The sequence below is a fragment of the Arachis hypogaea genome, chromosome 18 (assembly GCF_003086295.3).
Source record: "Arachis hypogaea cultivar Tifrunner chromosome 18, arahy.Tifrunner.gnm2.J5K5, whole genome shotgun sequence".
Taxonomy (NCBI): domain Eukaryota; kingdom Viridiplantae; phylum Streptophyta; class Magnoliopsida; order Fabales; family Fabaceae; genus Arachis; species Arachis hypogaea.
Genome location: NC_092053.1, coordinates 69059602 through 69077733, shown reverse-complemented (window position 1 = coordinate 69077733; position 18132 = coordinate 69059602). Strand labels below are relative to the sequence as shown.

General features: G+C 39.2%; 1 non-coding gene across 1 annotated transcript; it reads left to right on the top strand.

Moving 5' to 3' along the window:
- The first annotated feature begins 2528 nt into the window (after positions 1–2528).
- On the top strand, positions 2529–2632 carry LOC112774671 (small nucleolar RNA R71). Its single transcript, XR_003189144.1, has one exon. It is a non-coding gene; the product is annotated as a small nucleolar RNA R71 (small nucleolar RNA).
- Positions 2633–18132: the final 15500 nt, after the last annotated feature.

The window sequence follows — 18132 nt, the reverse complement described above, 5'->3', positions numbered from 1 at the left end:
TGAAAGATAGAAACATGCAGCGTTGGAAAGTCGCAGGTGCATTACATAGCCCAAATGGCATGCGCCTGTAGGCAAACACTCCATATGGGCAAGTGAATGAGGTTTTCTCTTGATCTCTGGGATCAACCACTATTTGGTTATATCCGGAATAACTGTCGAAAAAACAATAATATGCGTGCCCTGCAAGTCTTTCCAACATCTGATCCATGAATGGAAGGGGCAAATGATCTTTTCGTGTAGCCTCGTTGAGCTTCCTGTAGTCTATGCACATCTGCCATCCCTGTGACTGTCCTTGTAGGAATTAGTTCATTCTTCTCATTGGGAACCACGGTAATTCCTCCCTTTTTGGGACGATATGCACGGGGCTAACCCAGGGACTGTCTGAGATTGGGTAAATTACCCCCCTTGCCATAACTTCATAACTTCCTTCTGTACCACTTCCTTCATGATTGGGTTCAACCTCTTTTGGGATTGAATGGATGGTTTGGCATCATCTTCTAGCAGTATCTTGTGCATGCATATGGCCGAACTTATCCGCTTCAGGTTAGCAAGTGTCCAACCAATGGCATCCTTGTGCTGTCGCAGTACTTTGATCAGTTCATCCTCTTGATCTTTGCTGAGGCATGAGCTTATGATCACTGGGTAATTTTTATTTTCTCCTAAGTATGCATATTTGAGAGTGGGTGGCAGTGCTTTGAGTTCAAGTTTAGGTGCTTCTGACTTTTCGTTCTCTTCCTTTGGTGCACCTGGTATGCCAATTTCTGTTGTTGCAACCTCTTCACTTGATGTACACTCTTCCTCTATTATTCTTTCGGGCTCTTCAGACTCTTCTTCTTCAAAACTCTCCTGCACCTCCTCTTCAAGTGAGTCCAACCTCATACATTTCCCCAGTTGTTCTTATGGGTAACTCATGGCCTTGAACACATTGATCGTCATCTTTTCATTGTGTAATCTCAGGGTGAGATCTCCTTTTTGTACATCAATGACAGCTCCAGCAGTGGCCAAGAATGGCCTTCCCAGGATGATGGAAGCCTTGGCTTCCTCCTGCATGTCCAGCACTACAAAGTCTGCTGGGAAGATAAAATCTCCCACTTTCACCAGCAAATCTTCTACGACGCCATGCGGGAACTTGAACGATCGGTCTGCCAATTGTAAGGCCATCTTTGTTGGTTTAGCCTCCTCAATCTTCATCTTTCTCATCATAGCTACCGACATCAAATTGATGCTAGCTCCTAAGTCACAAAGAGCCTTTTCCACTGTGATTAACCCTATAATATAAGGGATCTGAAAACTCCCGAGATCCTTCAATTTCTAGGGTAGTTTGTGCTGAATGATAGCACTACATTCTTCGGTTAATATTACAGTCTCGTTGTTCTTCCAGCTTCTCTTCTTAGTCATTAGCTCCTTTAAAAACTTGGCGTAGAGTGGCATTTGTTCTATTGCTTCAGCAAAGGGTATGTTGATTTGTAGTTTCTTGAAGATTTCCAAAAATCTCGAAAACTAGTTGTCATCCCCCTTCTTCTTTAATTACTGAGGATATGGGACTCTTGGTACGTCTGGCTTCAGTACTCCTTCCCCTTTTTGTGAACTCAGATTAGGAACTTGAGCTCCATCCTGCTCTTCTTCCTCTTTATCTGAGTCCTTTTCTTGTGGTTTCTGGGGGGTTTCCTTCAGTTCCTTCCCACTCCGAAGGGTGATAGCCTGACACTCCTCCCTTTGTGTTGAGCTAGTATTGCTACGAAGGTTGTGGCTGGAAATTTTATTGAATAAGTAGCCAATTTGTGTCTCAAGTTTCTTGATGGTAGCATCCTGATTCTGCATATTGGACATCACTTCTTCTCGAATGCTTTACTATCTTGAATCTCTTTGCCTATGCCTTCAAGTAGATTCTCATCCTTGAGAGTCTGTCATCAAATGATTGTAGATTGGATTAGAGGTGGAAGGATGAGGTAAGTTATTTTGGTTTTGATATGGATGTGAGAGGTGTTTTATGGAGTGTTGATATGGTCTAGATGTGAAATGTTGGTGAGCTGCATTGTTGGATTTGGGCGTCTTTATCAAGGCTTTGGTCTTGTTGATTTCCCCACCCAAGTTTGGGTGATTCCTCCATCCAGGGTTGTAGTCTTGGAGTATGGATCATGGTTTTGCCTAGGTGAATTCCCAATGTAGTTGACTTGCTCCTGACTTCCCTCTGCTTCTTCATTCACTCCTTCTTGGGTTGTTGATGAGTGGATATTGCTGCTACTTGGTTCCTCTCCATCTTCTTGGTGAGGTCAGCCAGCTGCTGGGTAATGAGCTTGTTTTGGGCCAGCAGAGCATCTACATTGTTTAGCTCCATTACTCCTCTAGTGTTGCCTTTTTCAGAAGCATAGAAATAATCATTCTCTGCTACTGTTTCAATGACATCTATGGCTTCCTCAATGGTCTTCTTCTTGTTCAAAGATCCTCCGGATGAATGGTCTACTGCCTTCTTTGATTCATAAGGTAGCCCTTCATAGAAAATGTGCAGCTGCACCCATTCGTTGAACATGTCAGGTGGACACCTCCTTGTCAGGTCCTTAAACCTCTCCCATGCTTCATACAGAGTCTCACCATCTTGTTGTCTGAAAGTTTGGACCTCAGCTCTCAGCCTATTGATTCGTTGAGGAGGGTAAAATCTTGCTAAGAATTTGTTCACCACATCTTCCCAAGTTGTCAAGTTCTCCCTTGGGAAAGACTCCAGCCACTTAGCTGCCTTATCATTGAGTGAGAATGGAAATAAGAGCAGTCTATAGGCGTCAGGATGAACACCATTAGACTTCACTGTGTCACAAATTCTCAGGAAGGTGGTTAGATGTTGATTGGGGTCTTCTTGGACACTTCCTCCGAACGAACAGTTGTTCTGAACAAGGGTGATGAGCTGTGGCTTCAGTTCAAAATTGTTGGCGTGGATGGTTGGCTTTTGAATGCTACTTCCACAGTTTCCTGGGTTTGGATTGATGTAAGAGCCTAAAACTCTTCTATCCTCCCCAGCATGATTTGCTCGACCTCCTCCGCCATGGTTGTGAGTCTCTTCTTCATGATGGTTTTCCATGTTTTCTTCCATGTTTGGTTCAAAGTATTCCTCCTCTTCCTCAGCACCAACTACTCTTTTTCCTCTTGCTTCCCTCCTTAATCTCAAGAAGGTCCTCTCAGGTTCAGAATCAAAGAAAGTTGAAGCCCCGCTTCTTCTCCCTGTCATACAACCAACAAGTACAAGCAAGGAAAATAGATGCTGAAAGTATTTCTGTCAGAATGACTGTTAGTGTGAGTGATGCAATATATCAAATAGTTAGTGGGTTAGTGAAATGAATGGTAAATAACTAAAAACGAAAAAGTAGGGGAAGGGAAGAAATTAACTAAAACTGAAAGTAAATTACTCAAACAGAAAATTAAATCAAACAAAAATAAAATGCTCAATCTAGTGATCCTTGATAACAAGTCATCTTAGCTAGTTTCACTAGCCTTTTTCTTTTGTTTTCAATTGATTTTATGCACTTTCTTAAGCCATAAGCAAGCCAATTGGGTAGATTTCCATGTTTCCTTTGATTCAATCAACCATGTATGAATTCATGCACTTTCATGAGATTTTATGCTATAATTTCATATATTATGAAAGAAACACAATCTCATGATTTGGGGCATAGCTTTGATTATTTTGATTGATTGATGATAGGTGGAAAGAGTTTTGAAGAAGGTTGAAGGAAGAAGGAATGGCTAGGAGCAAGAGAGAACAAAAAGTTTGAGCCAAAGTTTGCCTCAAACTTTAGCTCAAAATTTTAGAAGAGTTGAAAACATGCCAGAGAAAAAAAGCTTGAGCCAAAGTTTGCCTCAAACTTTAGCTCAAACTTTTGGAAGAATTGAAAACACTCCAGAGGAAAAAAGCTTGAGAAAAAGTTTGCCTCAAACTTTAGCTCAAACTTTTGGAAGAATTGAAAACACTCCAGAGGAAAAAAGCTTGAGCAAAAGTTTGCCTCAAACTTTAGCTCAAACTTTTGGAGAAAAGCTTGAGCCAACATTTGCCTCAAACTTTTTGGCAAACGTTGGCATCACAAAACCAACACCCTGGAGGAGAAAAGCTTGCGCCAACGTTTGCCTCAAACTTTTTGGCAAACGTTGGCGCCACACATATACACAAGGGGGCCAACGTTTGAGCAAAAGTTTGACCTCAAACTTTAGCCCAAACGTTGGTAGCAGCAAGTGAAGCCATCTGGTATAAAAAGTTTGAGTAAAAGTTTGCCTCAAACTTTTACTCAAACTTTCATGATTTCAACCCGGTTCACAATGGATCTTTCTCCAACTCCAAGAGCCATCAACCAAGGCCTTTATCAACCCAATTCTATCAAGAGCAAATGCCCAATTCAAAGCTTGAAGGCCATTTGAAGAAAGTGTATAAATAGCTTAGGATTTAAGTTTTAGGGGAGCTTTTCTTTTGGAGTTTTGCTGAGAGTTTTGGAGAGCTTTTAGTTTTGAATTATTTTGAGTTTCTGAGTTTCGGAGAGGAGAATTGAATTCTCTTCCTCTTAGTTTTCTTGTTTTCAATTTCAATTACACTTGTCTTGAGTCTTGGGTGTTGAGAATTGGGGAAATTCTGTCTCAATCTCACCTTGAGATCTCTTTCTGTTTCTTTTACTGCACCATTGGAGAATTGAGATTTACATTCAAGCTTTCTTCGGTTTTGATCTTTAATTTCTTGCAATTGAATTCTACATTTGGATCTAGGAAGGCATTGAGATCTAGACTCGGTTATCTAGTCTCTTGGGTCCTGAGATATGGAGTTTGCATTTTAAATTCTCTGTTTAAAGCTTTTCAAGTTCATTTACATTTCCGTTTGAGATTCGGTTCAATTCAAGTCACTTTCTACTTGTCTGATTTATGCAATTTACTTTTCCTTGTTTAATTTCTGCAAATCCACTTCCCGATTCCCTTTATAATTCAAGCCATTTACATTTCTTGCACTTTAAGATTTTACAATTTACATTTCTTGCAATCTAAGTTTCTGTAATTTACATTTCTTGTTCTTTAAGATTCAGCACTTTATTTTCTGTTCTCTTTAATTTCATGCAATTTACCCATTCCCTTTACTTTCCATGCAATTTAAATTCTGTTAATCACAAATCACTCAACCAAATCTTGATTCGCTTGACTAAATCAACCACTAAACTGAAATTGCTCAATCCTTCAATCCCTGTGGGATCGACCTCACTCACGTGAGTTATTATTACTTGATGCGACCCGATGCACTTGCCGGTTAGTTTTGTGTGTTTGGAATTCATTTTCTGAAAATACACATCAATCCTCCAATTTAATCATTGTTGATGCACAATCAATCCCCGGTAACGGCGCCATAAACTTGATGCACAGAAAACTTGTCTCATAACAAATTTCCTTCGGTAAGTGTACCGAATTTGTCGTCAAGTAAAAACTCACAATAGAGTGAGGTCGAGTCCCACAGGGATTGATTGATCAAGCAACTTTAACTAGAGGAATGTTCTAGTTGAGCGAATCAGAATTTGAGTTGAGAATTGCAGAAAATTAAATGGCGGAAAAGTAAATAACAGAAAAGTAAATGCTGGAAATAAAGAGCTGAATGTAGATGACGGAAAGTAAATTGCAGAATCTTAAATGGGAATGGGGTAATTGCTCATAAAAGTAAATGACAGAAATTAAAGAGAATGGGTAAGATCAGAAATGGGGAGTTCATTGGGCTCAGGAGATGTTGCATTCTCCGGATCAATTTCATTTTCATCTCTTCCTCAATCAATGCACTCATTGATCTCCTTGGCAATCTTAAGTGATCGAATTACAATTCCTTGTAATTCAATCTCTCAAATCTTGATCAATAGCCAATTCCTTGGTCAATTGTTCATGAGAAGAGATGAAGTATGGTCACTTATTATACCACATGCATTTCCCAAATCAAGTGTTGAGAGGATTATAGTCACATATCCATCCAAACCCAATTTGGTCCAGCATGAGAAAGCATTTCTAGCATGATCTCTTCATTCCTCTTTCAAGGATCAGAAGAGATCCAAGTTTGAATAGCTTCTTTTCCAAGATAACTACCCAATTGGATGAAGATCAAAAGCTTTCAAGTAAAATCAAGAGAAAAGATAGAAGAAGAATAATGAAAACTAGTATTGATCCATCAAATTACAACAGAGCTCCTTAACCCAATGAAAGGGGTTTAGTTGTTCATAGCTCTGGAAAATAAAAACAAAGATGGAGAATACATTATGAAACTAGAAGTGCAGAGAAGGTAAAATACAGAGAGTAGTTCTATGCCAAGAGGCTCCCTATAATTTCCAACTCTCTTTTCAATTCAAAGCTACTCCTATATATACTACTCTTCTGATCTTCTAGTTGGCTTTTCAAGTCTTGGGTATGGGCCTTTGGATCTTCAGTTTGAAGCAGTTATCTTCTTCATTGGGCTTGGCTTTACTTGCAGAGAGAAAGTGTGAAGTGGGTAGAGACTTTAGCTCAGAATTTTAGTGGTGTTAACGTTCAGTGAAAATATGGGTTCGAGAACGTTAGTGACAATTACCTTTTTCACTAACGTTCCTCACCAAAGTAAGAGCCACGTTAACTTCAACGTTAGTGGCACAAACGTTGCCACTAACGTTGCCTCTATGTCCTTCGCACACGTTATTGGGACTCACCTTTCCCAGTAATGTTGAGAAGTCTCCCCCTTCCTTACGTTAGGGTCCACATTAACTTAGTTAACGTGGCTCTTTTAACGTATGCTTGCCAACCTTCGAGAACGTTAGTGACACTTACCTTTGTCACTAACGTTCCAATGTGCCCTTAGCTCCCACATTAGAGTCCACGTTAACTAGGTTAACGTAGGTTAACGTGGCCTCTAACGTGGCTGTGCTACCCATCTCCAATGTTAGTGACAAAGGTGAATGTCACTAACGTTGGCTCATCATCTCTCCTCCTCACGTTAGCTTCCACATTAACTATGTTAAAGTGGGAGTTAACGTGGCTCATTGTGGCTTGTGTGGGCTCCTTCCAACGTTAGTGACAATGTTAGGTGTCACTAACGTTGGCGATCACCTTCCTTCTTCACGTTAGCTTCCACGTTAACTAGGTTAACGTGGGAGTTAACGTGGCTTATTGGGGCTTGTGTGGGTTAATCCCAACGTTAGTGATAATGTTTGGTGTCACTAATGTTGTCGACCACCTACTTTCTTCATGTTAGCTTCCACGTTAACTAGGTTAACGTGGCTTATTGTGACTTGGCCAACGTTAGTGACAAAGTTGAATGTCACTAACGTTGGCCTCCCCTTTATTTCTTAACGTTAGAGGCCACGTTAACTAAGTTAACGTGGCTCTTAACGTGGCCACTTATGACCTTGGTCCAACGTTAGTGATAATGTTAAGTGTCACTAACGTTGGCTCCCTTTCCTTTCTTCCACGTTAGAGTTCACGTTAACTTAGTTAACGTGACTCTTAACGTGGGCAATGATGGCTTCGAGAGCGTTATTGGCGATTACTTTTCTCATTAACTTTGCAAGTTACTCCGATTCCACGTTAGTCCCCACGTTAGTGTAACTAATGTAGCCACTAATGTGGTTCTTCTTTGCTTCCTTTGTCCTGAAATCAAGCAATCCAGTGCATCAAAGTTCTGGTCCAAGTCATGGGAAATGCAACATCAAATTTGTCATAAAATTCATGCAAAATCCTCATGAAATCATGTAAAGTGCACAATGTATGCTTGAATCAAGATGTAAGTGAATATCTACCCAAAACTAGCTTATTTTCTAAGGAAATGCATGAAACTACCCTAAAAACAGTAAAGAAAAGGTCAGTGAAACTGGCCAAAATGCCCTGGCATTAAGATGATGCAAGTCATCACAACACCAAACTTGAGGCCTTGGCTTTGAATGATTGCAATACAGCTAAGAGTAAAACTAAGTGTTCAACACATGTATGAATGTTTTAATGTCATGAAAAGTTCTTGGATCCTTGAGGGTTCTTTCAGGTATAGGCTTTAGGGGTCCTTTCTATTGATTGTCACCTTGAAGTAGTAAGGGTTGTTTTGCTTTCTTGACCACGACTCTAAATGTTTTGTCTCAAGACAACCCTTTAATTAAGCTTTCAATTAGCACTACCAAACCAGTTGGTTTTAGGTTACTAGGTGTTGAGACACCCCTAAGAATTTACTTGCCCAAGTCTCTTCTTGACACATCTTCACCACAAGCATCTACTAAGATCTTTAATTCCTTTTGAGCTTTTTAATGTTTCTTTTTCCATCCCAGTAGTTGATGCTCAGAGCCTTGGGCCTTTATTGCTTACTACCTCTTAGTTCTATGGATATTCTAGGAACACCCCTTGACCTTCCCTTGTTACACCTTCTAGGACTAGTTGCTCTCTATGACTCATTTTCTTTTTAGTTCATCCAAGGTTCCACACTTAGTTTCTTATTTCATAGTTTATTTGATGATCTCTCTTGGCCTTGGTCCCTCTCATTATTTTTGCACAACTCACAGTAACTCTTATGGAGATAAGCTCTACTTTTATTTATGTTGAAATGAAGACTTGAAATACATGGCATTTTCTTTCTTGTAAAAAAACTCATAAAGACTTCAAACAGGAATTAAAACTAAGCAATAATCATAAACTATCCTAGCATGATTATTTATTCAAAAAGTAAATCAAACAAAAGCTTAAAACAAGATTTCAGAAATTAGAAAGTGTCAACCATGGGACTCAACAACCTTGAGCAGCTTCATCTTTAGTTCATTGGCCCTTTCCCTTTGTCCTTCTTCTTGGAAGGAGAGGAGCCACCTTCATCTGGCTTGGAGGATCCTTCTTGTGCTTTGGCATTCTTGGGCTTCCAAAATCCTAGCCTCCTCATGTAGGATTTAACATTCTCCTTGTGTTGGTATGCTATTTCTTCTTGCCTTGAGCTGAGTTCCTCCAATTTCTGCATATAGGTGGGGTAATTGGTGTTCATGTTAGCTATTGCATTGCATAGGTAGCTCAAATTTGTTTGTGCATGGCAATCATATTCCCCTCTGGCTACAGTCATTGCTTTCTAACGGTGTCTGAATTCAGCAAGACTTTTCATTTGTTGAAATTGTCATTCCAGAATCATTCCTAAGCTGCCTTGCATCTCTCCCCAGTTAGATCGTTCTTGCTGCTCTTTGAGCTTCTCAAAACCCCCTTGGAGTTGTTGAATATTCTGGTTGACTTGGCTCCATTGTTGTTGTTGAGTCTCCTTGAGTTGATTGACATCTTCCCTCAAGTGGTCTAAGTCTCCCTTCATTTGGTGTACATCTCCTTGCAATTGTTCCCAGTTGAATCCTGATGGGAATTGCTGATATTGGTATTGTGGTGGTGGTTGAAGTGCCAAGAAGTGGGGTTGCTCTTCTGCTTCTTCCTTTTCTTGTTGTTGTTGTGGTCCATGAGCATGAGCTCTTCGTTCGCTGGTCCTATTGAGTGGGTGAACAGCCACCACTTTGGCAATCTTTTTGGCAGTTATGAATTTATCTTGCTTCACAAGCACCTCATCAATGATCTTTTCAACTCCAGCCTCATCACATAGCTTCTGTATAATGGTGGGGAAGGCTAACCTTGTGTTGTCACTGGTGCTTTTCAGCACTTTGCTGATGTTGTTGGCGATCATCTCCCCCACGTTGATGTTCTCTCCTTTCATGATGTTGTAGATGAGCACAGCTCTCTCTTTGGTCACCTCAGAAGTGTTGGATGTGGGGATTAGGGACCTCCTCATAAATTCTAACCACCCTCTAGCTTGGGGGGTTCAAATCTCTTTTCCTCAATTGGTTGGGTATCCCATCCTTATCATTTATCCAATGCACATTCAGCACACAAATTTCATTCAGGATCTCATCAAACCCAGGGTCTTGTTGCTTCATTCTTTCTTCATAGCTCTGAGTGGAGCTTGTCCTATTCACAATTAGCATTCTTTCTATGCTAGAGGGCTGTAGTCAATGGACTTCCCCCTTACATAGCTAATGTAGCCATATTGTTGCCCTGGTTGAGGTACTGTGTTAGCATAGAATTTCCTTACCAAGCTCTCTACCACTTTTCTTGGTGGGTTGCATAGAAGTGACCAACCCCTATTGTTGATCTTAATATTGATTTCAATATGCTCATTCCTCCCTAGTTAAAACCCAACTTCTGGAATGATCTTCATCTCACTCACTCAACCATTGAATTGATTTTGGTTGAATGCGGAGAGGAACTTGTAGTCATTGAAAGAGCTTGAGGATCCAGAGGTTGGTTCTTTGGTTTTTCTTTTCTTTGAGGCTGAGCTTTTTGGTGGTACCATTAGGTTGAGAAAGTGTGTTTGAGGTTGTAAAATATGGGTTGCAAGAAAGAGTAAGCAAAACAAGGTTTTGCTTCAACACCAAACTTAGGACTTGATTGTCCCAATCAAGAAAAAGAAGAAAGAAAGTTGGGGAAGAGAGATAGTAGAAAAATAAAAGAAGATGAGGGGTGTATGCTCTTTGTGTGTGATTGGGGATTGCTAAAGTGGGAGAGGAGATGGGGAGGTGAGGCTTTTATAATGGGTGAATTGTGTGGTCGAAAGGTGGGAAATAAAAAGGGTTAAATGTTTTCCCACTTGGGGAGTGGCGCCTAGCGTGGGAAGAGGCACCAACTCTTTTCTCACAGAGTCTTCTGCATGTGTTGAGTTCCAAAGTGCAAGTACACTTTGACTTCCTTGCTTTGTGAGTTATTTACTGACGTGGCAGAAATTGGCGGGTTAAGAAATTCTTATAAGAGATGTGTTGCAAGTACAGTTCTTAACCAACAAAAATCCGCTTATCAATTTAGAAGGGTTGTCACAAAATTAGAATTAAAATACTGGGAGTATGAATCCCAGGTCGTCTCCCAACGAGTTGCAGAAAGGTGTGCTATTTTATTAATTAGATGTTTTCAAAAATGGTTTTGAGTTGGTAAATAGGAAATTAAATCAGAGAATTTATGTAATTTAAATAAAAACCTTGACCGGGAGTAGATTAGTTGGAAGTCCTATCCTTGTTGGAGTTCTCCCAAGATTAATTGATAATTGAAGGTTGTCTGCTCAGTTATCCCTTACCGGATAAAGGAAAGTTAAGCAAGTTGGAAGTCAGTTTCTACTCAGAAGTTCTAATCCTCTCCCTTGGAAAGGACTAGTGTCAGTGACTAGAGGGCGACCCAACGCTAAACCCAACTATAATTTTACTCTTGAGCATTCCAACTCAAGGTCTTCCTTTCAACCAACTCCCAATCAAGTTATGGAACTACTCGCTCATTATGAATGTAAACTTCGCAAAATAAGAAAAGGGAATAAAGAAAGACATGATGAATAATAATCAAAAGGATCAATTAAAAATAAAAATAGTTCTTGTATTAAGAAATTCTAAAAATAATCCAATAGTAACTCTGAATAAATTAAGGATATGGAAGAGTAAGTGACAAGTAAGAAAACAAACTAGAATGACGAAGTCTTGACAGAGGTAACAACTCTTCTCAATATCCCAATCCAAGAAGCAATAGAATCAAAATCCTAAGAACTATGAATGTGTAGTGAAAAAACCTAGAGGAGGAGTAAAATCAGATCTAAAACTAAAATTTTGTGGAATGAATATTGTTTTTGGTCTCTACATGTTCCCTGGCTCTAATCTGCTTTTCTTGGCCGAAAACTGGGTCAAAACAAGGCCGAAAATCGTCCCCAGCGAATTCTGCAGATTCTGCAGATCGCGCAAATCACGCGATCGCGTCATCCATGCGTTCGCGTCATCCAGCGTTTTGCCTTGCCACGCGTGCGCGTTGTCCACGCATTCACGTCACTTGTGCAGTTTCCTATCCATGCGTTCACGTCAGGCACGCGAGCGCGTCACTGCAATTTCCTCTAATTCACACGGTCGCGTGAGCCATGCGTCCGCGTCGCTTCTCGCTGGTCATCTCCTCAATTTATTGTGTTCCTTCCATTTTTGCAAGCCTCCTTTCCAATCTCCAAGTCATTCATGCCCTATAAAGCCTGAAACACTTAACACACGGATCACGGCATCGAATGGAATAATGGAAAATTAAAATACATAGTTAAAAATCTCTAGGACGCAATTTTTCAACCATGGAGTAATTTTGGGATGGAATTGTAAATACATGCTAATTTAATGAATAAGTGGGTAAAGATTTGATAAAACCACACAACTAAACACAATATAAACCATAAAATAATGGTTTATCATCCTCCCCACACTTAAATATTAGCATGTCCTCATGCTTAGTTGAAGGAGATAATATAAATGAGTAGGAACATGTAAAACTCATGCAATACAATGCAACCTATATATGTGAATGCAACTATATGATTCTTGTCCACTTGGTCAAAAGTAAATAAGCTCTTCAACACAATCACAAATCAAATTCAACTAATTCAATTCTTATACAGTAACAACAGATAAAAATACAAGAAGGTAGCTCATGAAAGCGGGGAACATAGAATTTAAGCATTGAACCCTCACTGATGATGTATGTATGCTCTAGTCTCTCTAGTGTATAGGGTAATCACTCTATCCTTCTCTAATCATGCTTTCTAATTTTTGTTCTTCACCTAACCAATCAACAGCATTTAATGTACCAATGCAAACATCATGAGGTCTTTTCAAGGTTGTAGTGGGGCCAAGGTAAGGGTAAGGGCATATATATGGCTAAGTAAGCTTATAAATTGAATCTTTAATTAACCCAAGCTTTCACCTAACACACATATATATTCTTTATAACTCAAATCTCATACCTAGCTACCCAAAATTTCCTTTTCACATTCCATACTCATGTATCAACTTTTATTTTTTTATTCAATCGTATATGCATTGATCCTTGAATTTTAACTTAGCATTGGGGTAATTGTTGTCCCCTTATTTATTGACATTTTTTTTAAACATGAAAATAAACATAGCTTATCAATGCATATAGAATTTTAATTTTCTTTTATAGTTTCACATGAGTAGGTACCCAAATTCCCATTATACTATCATGACACATTCTCTTATTATCTTTTGTTCCCACAATCTTCCCATACTCAATTAACACACAATTCTATCTTAAGCTAACCAAAGATTCAATTGGGATATATAATTATTTTTCTGCTTAAGGCTAGTGATGTGGTGAAATAAAGAACAAATGGGATTTAAAGGCTCAAAGTGGCTAACAAAGGTAATTGAAAGGGTAGGCTTAATTTGGATAAGTGAGCTAAACAAATAATGGCCTCAATCATATGCAAGCATATAAATATATTAAACATTGGACATATAGGATGAAACAAAATATAGATTACAATCATAGAGAAGTAAACACACAAGAATAAAATAATTATGGTTAAATAATGTAACCATGTATCTAGGCTCAAAGTCTCACAGGTTGTGTGTTCTTTAGCTCAAAAACCATGTTCCAAATACAACTTTAGGCAAATTTAACATAAAAGTTTTGATTAAAATTAGTGAAATTTTGTTCTAAAAATAGAGTCTTAGGAGAAACTTATTATCTTTTCAATCAAGTAGAACATGCATGTAACTAACCTATTACTATGCAATTTATCCTATTTTACAAAGAAAAACTAACTAAATATCCTATTTTATTGGTGTTAAGGAAGAGAAATTACCTCCGAAAGTCAGGTACTGACCGACCTCCCCACACTTAAGGCTTTGCACCGTCCTCGGTGCCATCTGTCAGGAACAAAGGTGGGCTGGTAGCAGTATCTCCACAGTCGGGACCGTCATGGCTCCCTGTGCTGGTAAACGAAGTGGAGTCCGAGGTGTCTGAGTCTCGGTATTTTCCCTTAAGTGGCTCCTTGAGGTACGTGAATCGGTGCTTGTTACGGCGCTCTCTTAGCTTTGCTTTGTGTTCCTGCCGATCCAACCTCTCGAGTATCTGATGGAGCAGTTGGGTTGTTGTAGGTGCTTGTGGTGTTGAAGGTGGAATGTCTTCAGCCGGTTCAGTAGGCTGTCTTATAGTGGCTGTTGGAGGTCTGATATATTTCCTGTTGGGGACGTATTGATCAGCCCGTGGGAGCATGTCTTTGGTGTCACCAGCTCTGTAGGAGACTCCGGCTGCTGAGACAAGATCTGAGACCAAGGTGGGAAAAGGCATGACCTCAAACCAGTGGCTAGGGGATGGCTAGAGTTCATTCAACGCTCAATCATTCCTACTAGTAACCGGTTTGAAGTTACTATAGACCGGGCCATCATGATCTATAGTATCATGATTGGAGAGGAGGTAGAAGTTCATGAGATTATACCTCAAGAACTTTACAAGGTGGCTGACAAGTCCTCCACTTGGGCAAGGTTAGCCTTTCCTCACCTCATATGCCACCTCTGCAATTCAGCTGGAATTGACATAGAGGGAGATATCCTCATTGAACAGGATAAGCCCATCACTAAGAAAAGGATGGAGCAAACAAGAGATCATGGACCTCAACATGAGCATGAGGAGATTCCTCACCATGAAATCCCTGAGATGCCTCAAGGGATGCACTTCCCTCCACAAAACTATTGGGAACAAATCAACACTTCCCTAGGAGAATTAAGTTCCAACATGGGACAACTAAGGGGGGAGCACCAAGAGCACTCCATCATCCTCCATGAAATTAGAGAAGATCAAAGAGCTATGAGGGAGGAGCAAGAAAGACAAGGAAGAGACATAAAGGAGCTCAAGAGCACCATTGGTTCTTCAAGAAGAGGAAGACGCCACCCTCACTAAGGTGGACTCATTCCTTAATCTCCTTGTTTATTTATTTTCCTGTTTTTCGATTTTTTGAGCTTTATGTTTATTTATATTTGTGTCTTATTACATGATCATTAGTGTCTAAGAGTCTATGCCTTAAACCTATGAATATGAATCCACCACCTCTCTTAAATGAAAACTGTTTTAAAAACAAAAGAACAAGAAGTACAGGGTTTCGAATTCATCCTTGAAACTAGTTTAATTATTTTGATGTGGTGACAATACTTTTTGTTTTCTGAATGAATGCTTGAACAGTGCATATGTCTTTTGAAGTTGATGTTTATGAATGTTAAATATGTTGGCTCTTGAAGAGTAAGGAAAAAGGAGACATGTTATTTGATAATCTGAAAAATCATAAAAATGATTCTTGAAGCAAGAAAAAGCAGTGAATACAAAATCTTGCAGAAAAAAAAAGCGAAAAAGAAAAAAAGGGGAAAGAAAAAGGAAAAGCAAGCAGAAAAAGTCAAAAGCTCTTAAAACCAAAAGACAAGAACGAAAAGCCAATAGCCCTTAAAACCAAGAGGCAAGGGTAATAAAAAGGATCAAAGGCTTTGAGCATCAGTGGATAGGAGGGCCTAAAGGAATAAAATCCTGGCCTAAGCGGCTAAACCAAGCTGTCCCTAACCATGTGCTTGTGGCGTGAAGGTGTCAAGTGAAAACTTGATACTGAGCGGTTAAAGTCAAGGTCCAAAGCAAAAAGAAGAGTGTGCTTAAGAACCCTGGACACCTCTAATTGGGAACTTTAGCAAAGCTGAGTCACAATCTGAAAAGGTTCACCCGGTTATGTGTTTGTGGCATTTATGTATCCGGTGGTAATACTGAAAAACAAAGTGCTTAGGGCCACGACCAAGACTCATAAAGTAGCTGTGTTCAAGAATCAACATACTGAACTAGGAGAATCAATAACACTATCTGAATTCTAAGTTCCTATAGATGCCAATCATTCTGAACCTCAATGGATAAAGCGAGATGCCAAAACTATTCAAGAGGCAAAAAGCTACAAGTCCCGCTCATTTGATTGGAGCTAAGTTTCATTGATATTTTGGAATTTATAGTATATTCTGTTCTTTTTATCCTATTTGATTTTCAGTTGCTTGGGGACAAGCAACAATTTAAGTTTGGTGTTGTGATGAGCGGATAATTTATACGCTTTTTGGCATTGTTTTTACATAGTTTTCAGTATGATTTAGTTAGTTTTTAGTATATTTTTATTAGTTTTTAATTAAAATTCACATTTCTGGACTTTACTATGAGTTTGTGTGTTTTTCTGTGATTTCAGGTATTTTCTGGCTGAAATTGAGAGACTTGAGCAAAAATCAGATTCAGAGGTTGAAGAAGGACTGCAGATGCTGTTGGATTCTGACCTCCCTGCACTCAAAGTGGATTTTCTGGATCTACAGAACTCCAAATGGCACGCTCTCAATTGCGTTGGAAAGTAGACATCCAGGGCTTTCCATAAATATATAATAGTCCATACTTTGATTAAGGATAGATGACGTAAACTGGCGTTGAACGCCAGTTTCATGCTGCATTCTGGAGTCAAACGCCACAAACAGGTTGCAAAGTGGAGTTAAACGCCAGAAATAGGTTACAAACTGGCGTTCAACTGCAAGAAAGACCTCTACATGTGTAAAGCTCAATGCTCAGCCCAAGCACACACCAAGTGGGCCCCGGAAGTGGATTTGTGCATCATTTACTCATTTCTGTAAACCCTAGTAACTAGTTTAGTATAAATAGGACTTTTTACTATCTTTGTAGGAGATCTTTGATTAGTTTTATGCTATCTTAGACTTTCATGGGGGCTGGCCATTCGGCCATGCCTAGACCGTTATCACTTATGTATTTTCAAACAGTAGAGTTTCTACACACCATAGATTAAGGTGCGGAGCTCTGCTGTTCCTCATGAATTAATACAAAGTACTACTGTTTTTCTATTCAATTCAAGCTTATTCCTATTATAAGATATCCATTCGTACCCAAGAACATGATGAATGTGATGATTATGTGACGCTCATCATCATTCTCACTTATGAACGCGTGCCTGACAAACACTTCCGTTCTACATGCAAACAAGCTAGAATGAATATCTCTTAGATATCAAATACAGAGGACCGAGTCCGAGATATTAGAATCTTCGTGGTATATGTTAGAACCCATGGATGGCCATTCTTGAGATCCGGAAAGTCTAAACCTTGTCTGTGGTATTCTGAGTAGGATCTGGGAAGGGATGGCTGTGACGAGCTTCAAACTCGCGAGTGCTGGGTGTAGTGATAGATGCAAAAGGATAGTAAATCCTATTCCAGTATGATCGAGAACCGACAGATGATTAGCCTTGCAGTGACAGCGCATTGGACCATTTTCATAGAGAGGATGGGATGTAGCCATTGACAACGGTGATGCCCTACATAAAGCTTGCCATGGAAAGGAGTAGGAATGGTTGGATGAAGACAGCAGGAAAGCAGAGGTTCAGAGGAACGAAAGCATCTCTATACTCTTATCTGAAATTCTCACCAATGAATTACATAAGTATCTCTATCCTAGTTCATATTTTAATTATCTATTTAATTATTAAAACTCTATAACCATTTGAATCCGCCTGACTGAGATTTACAAGGAGATCATAACTTGCTTCAAGCCGACAATCTCCGTGGGATCAACCCTTACTCATGTAAGGTTTATTACTTGGACGACCCAGTGCACTTGCTGGTCAGTTGTGCGAAGTTGTGACAAAGAATTAAGATTATGAACATGCGTATAAAGTTTTCAGCGCCGTTACCAAGGAATGGAACCGTCTCAATTTCTGCGCACCAAGTTTTTGGCGCCGTTGCCGGGGATTGTTCGAGTTTGGACAACTGACGGTTCATCTTGTTGCTCAGATTAGGTAATTTTCTTCTTGTTCCAACTTTTGTTTTGTTTTCAAAAGGTTTTCAAAAAATTTTCAAAAATATATTTCTTCTTTTTCGTTTTTCCCAAAATAATTTTCGAAAAAAACCAAAAAAAAAAAATAAAATCATAAAAAAAATATTTTGTGTTTCTTGTTTGAGTCTAGAGTTAAGTTTTAAGTTTGGTGTCAATTGCATCTTTTTAATTTTCTAAAAATTATTTTCGAAAATTTCATGCATTGCATTCTTCATGATCTTAAAGTTGTTCTTGGCCAGTCTTCTTGTTTGATCTTCATATTTTCTTGTTTTGTGTCTTTTCTTGTTTTTCATATGCATTTTCAATTTGTTAGTGTCTAAAGTTTGATAATTTCTAAGCTTAGTGTCTTGTATGTTTTTCTTTTCTTGAAAATTATCAAAAATAAGTCTTGATGTTCATCTTGATCTTCAAAGTGTTCTTGGTGTTCATCTTGACATTCAAAGTGTTCTTGCATGCATT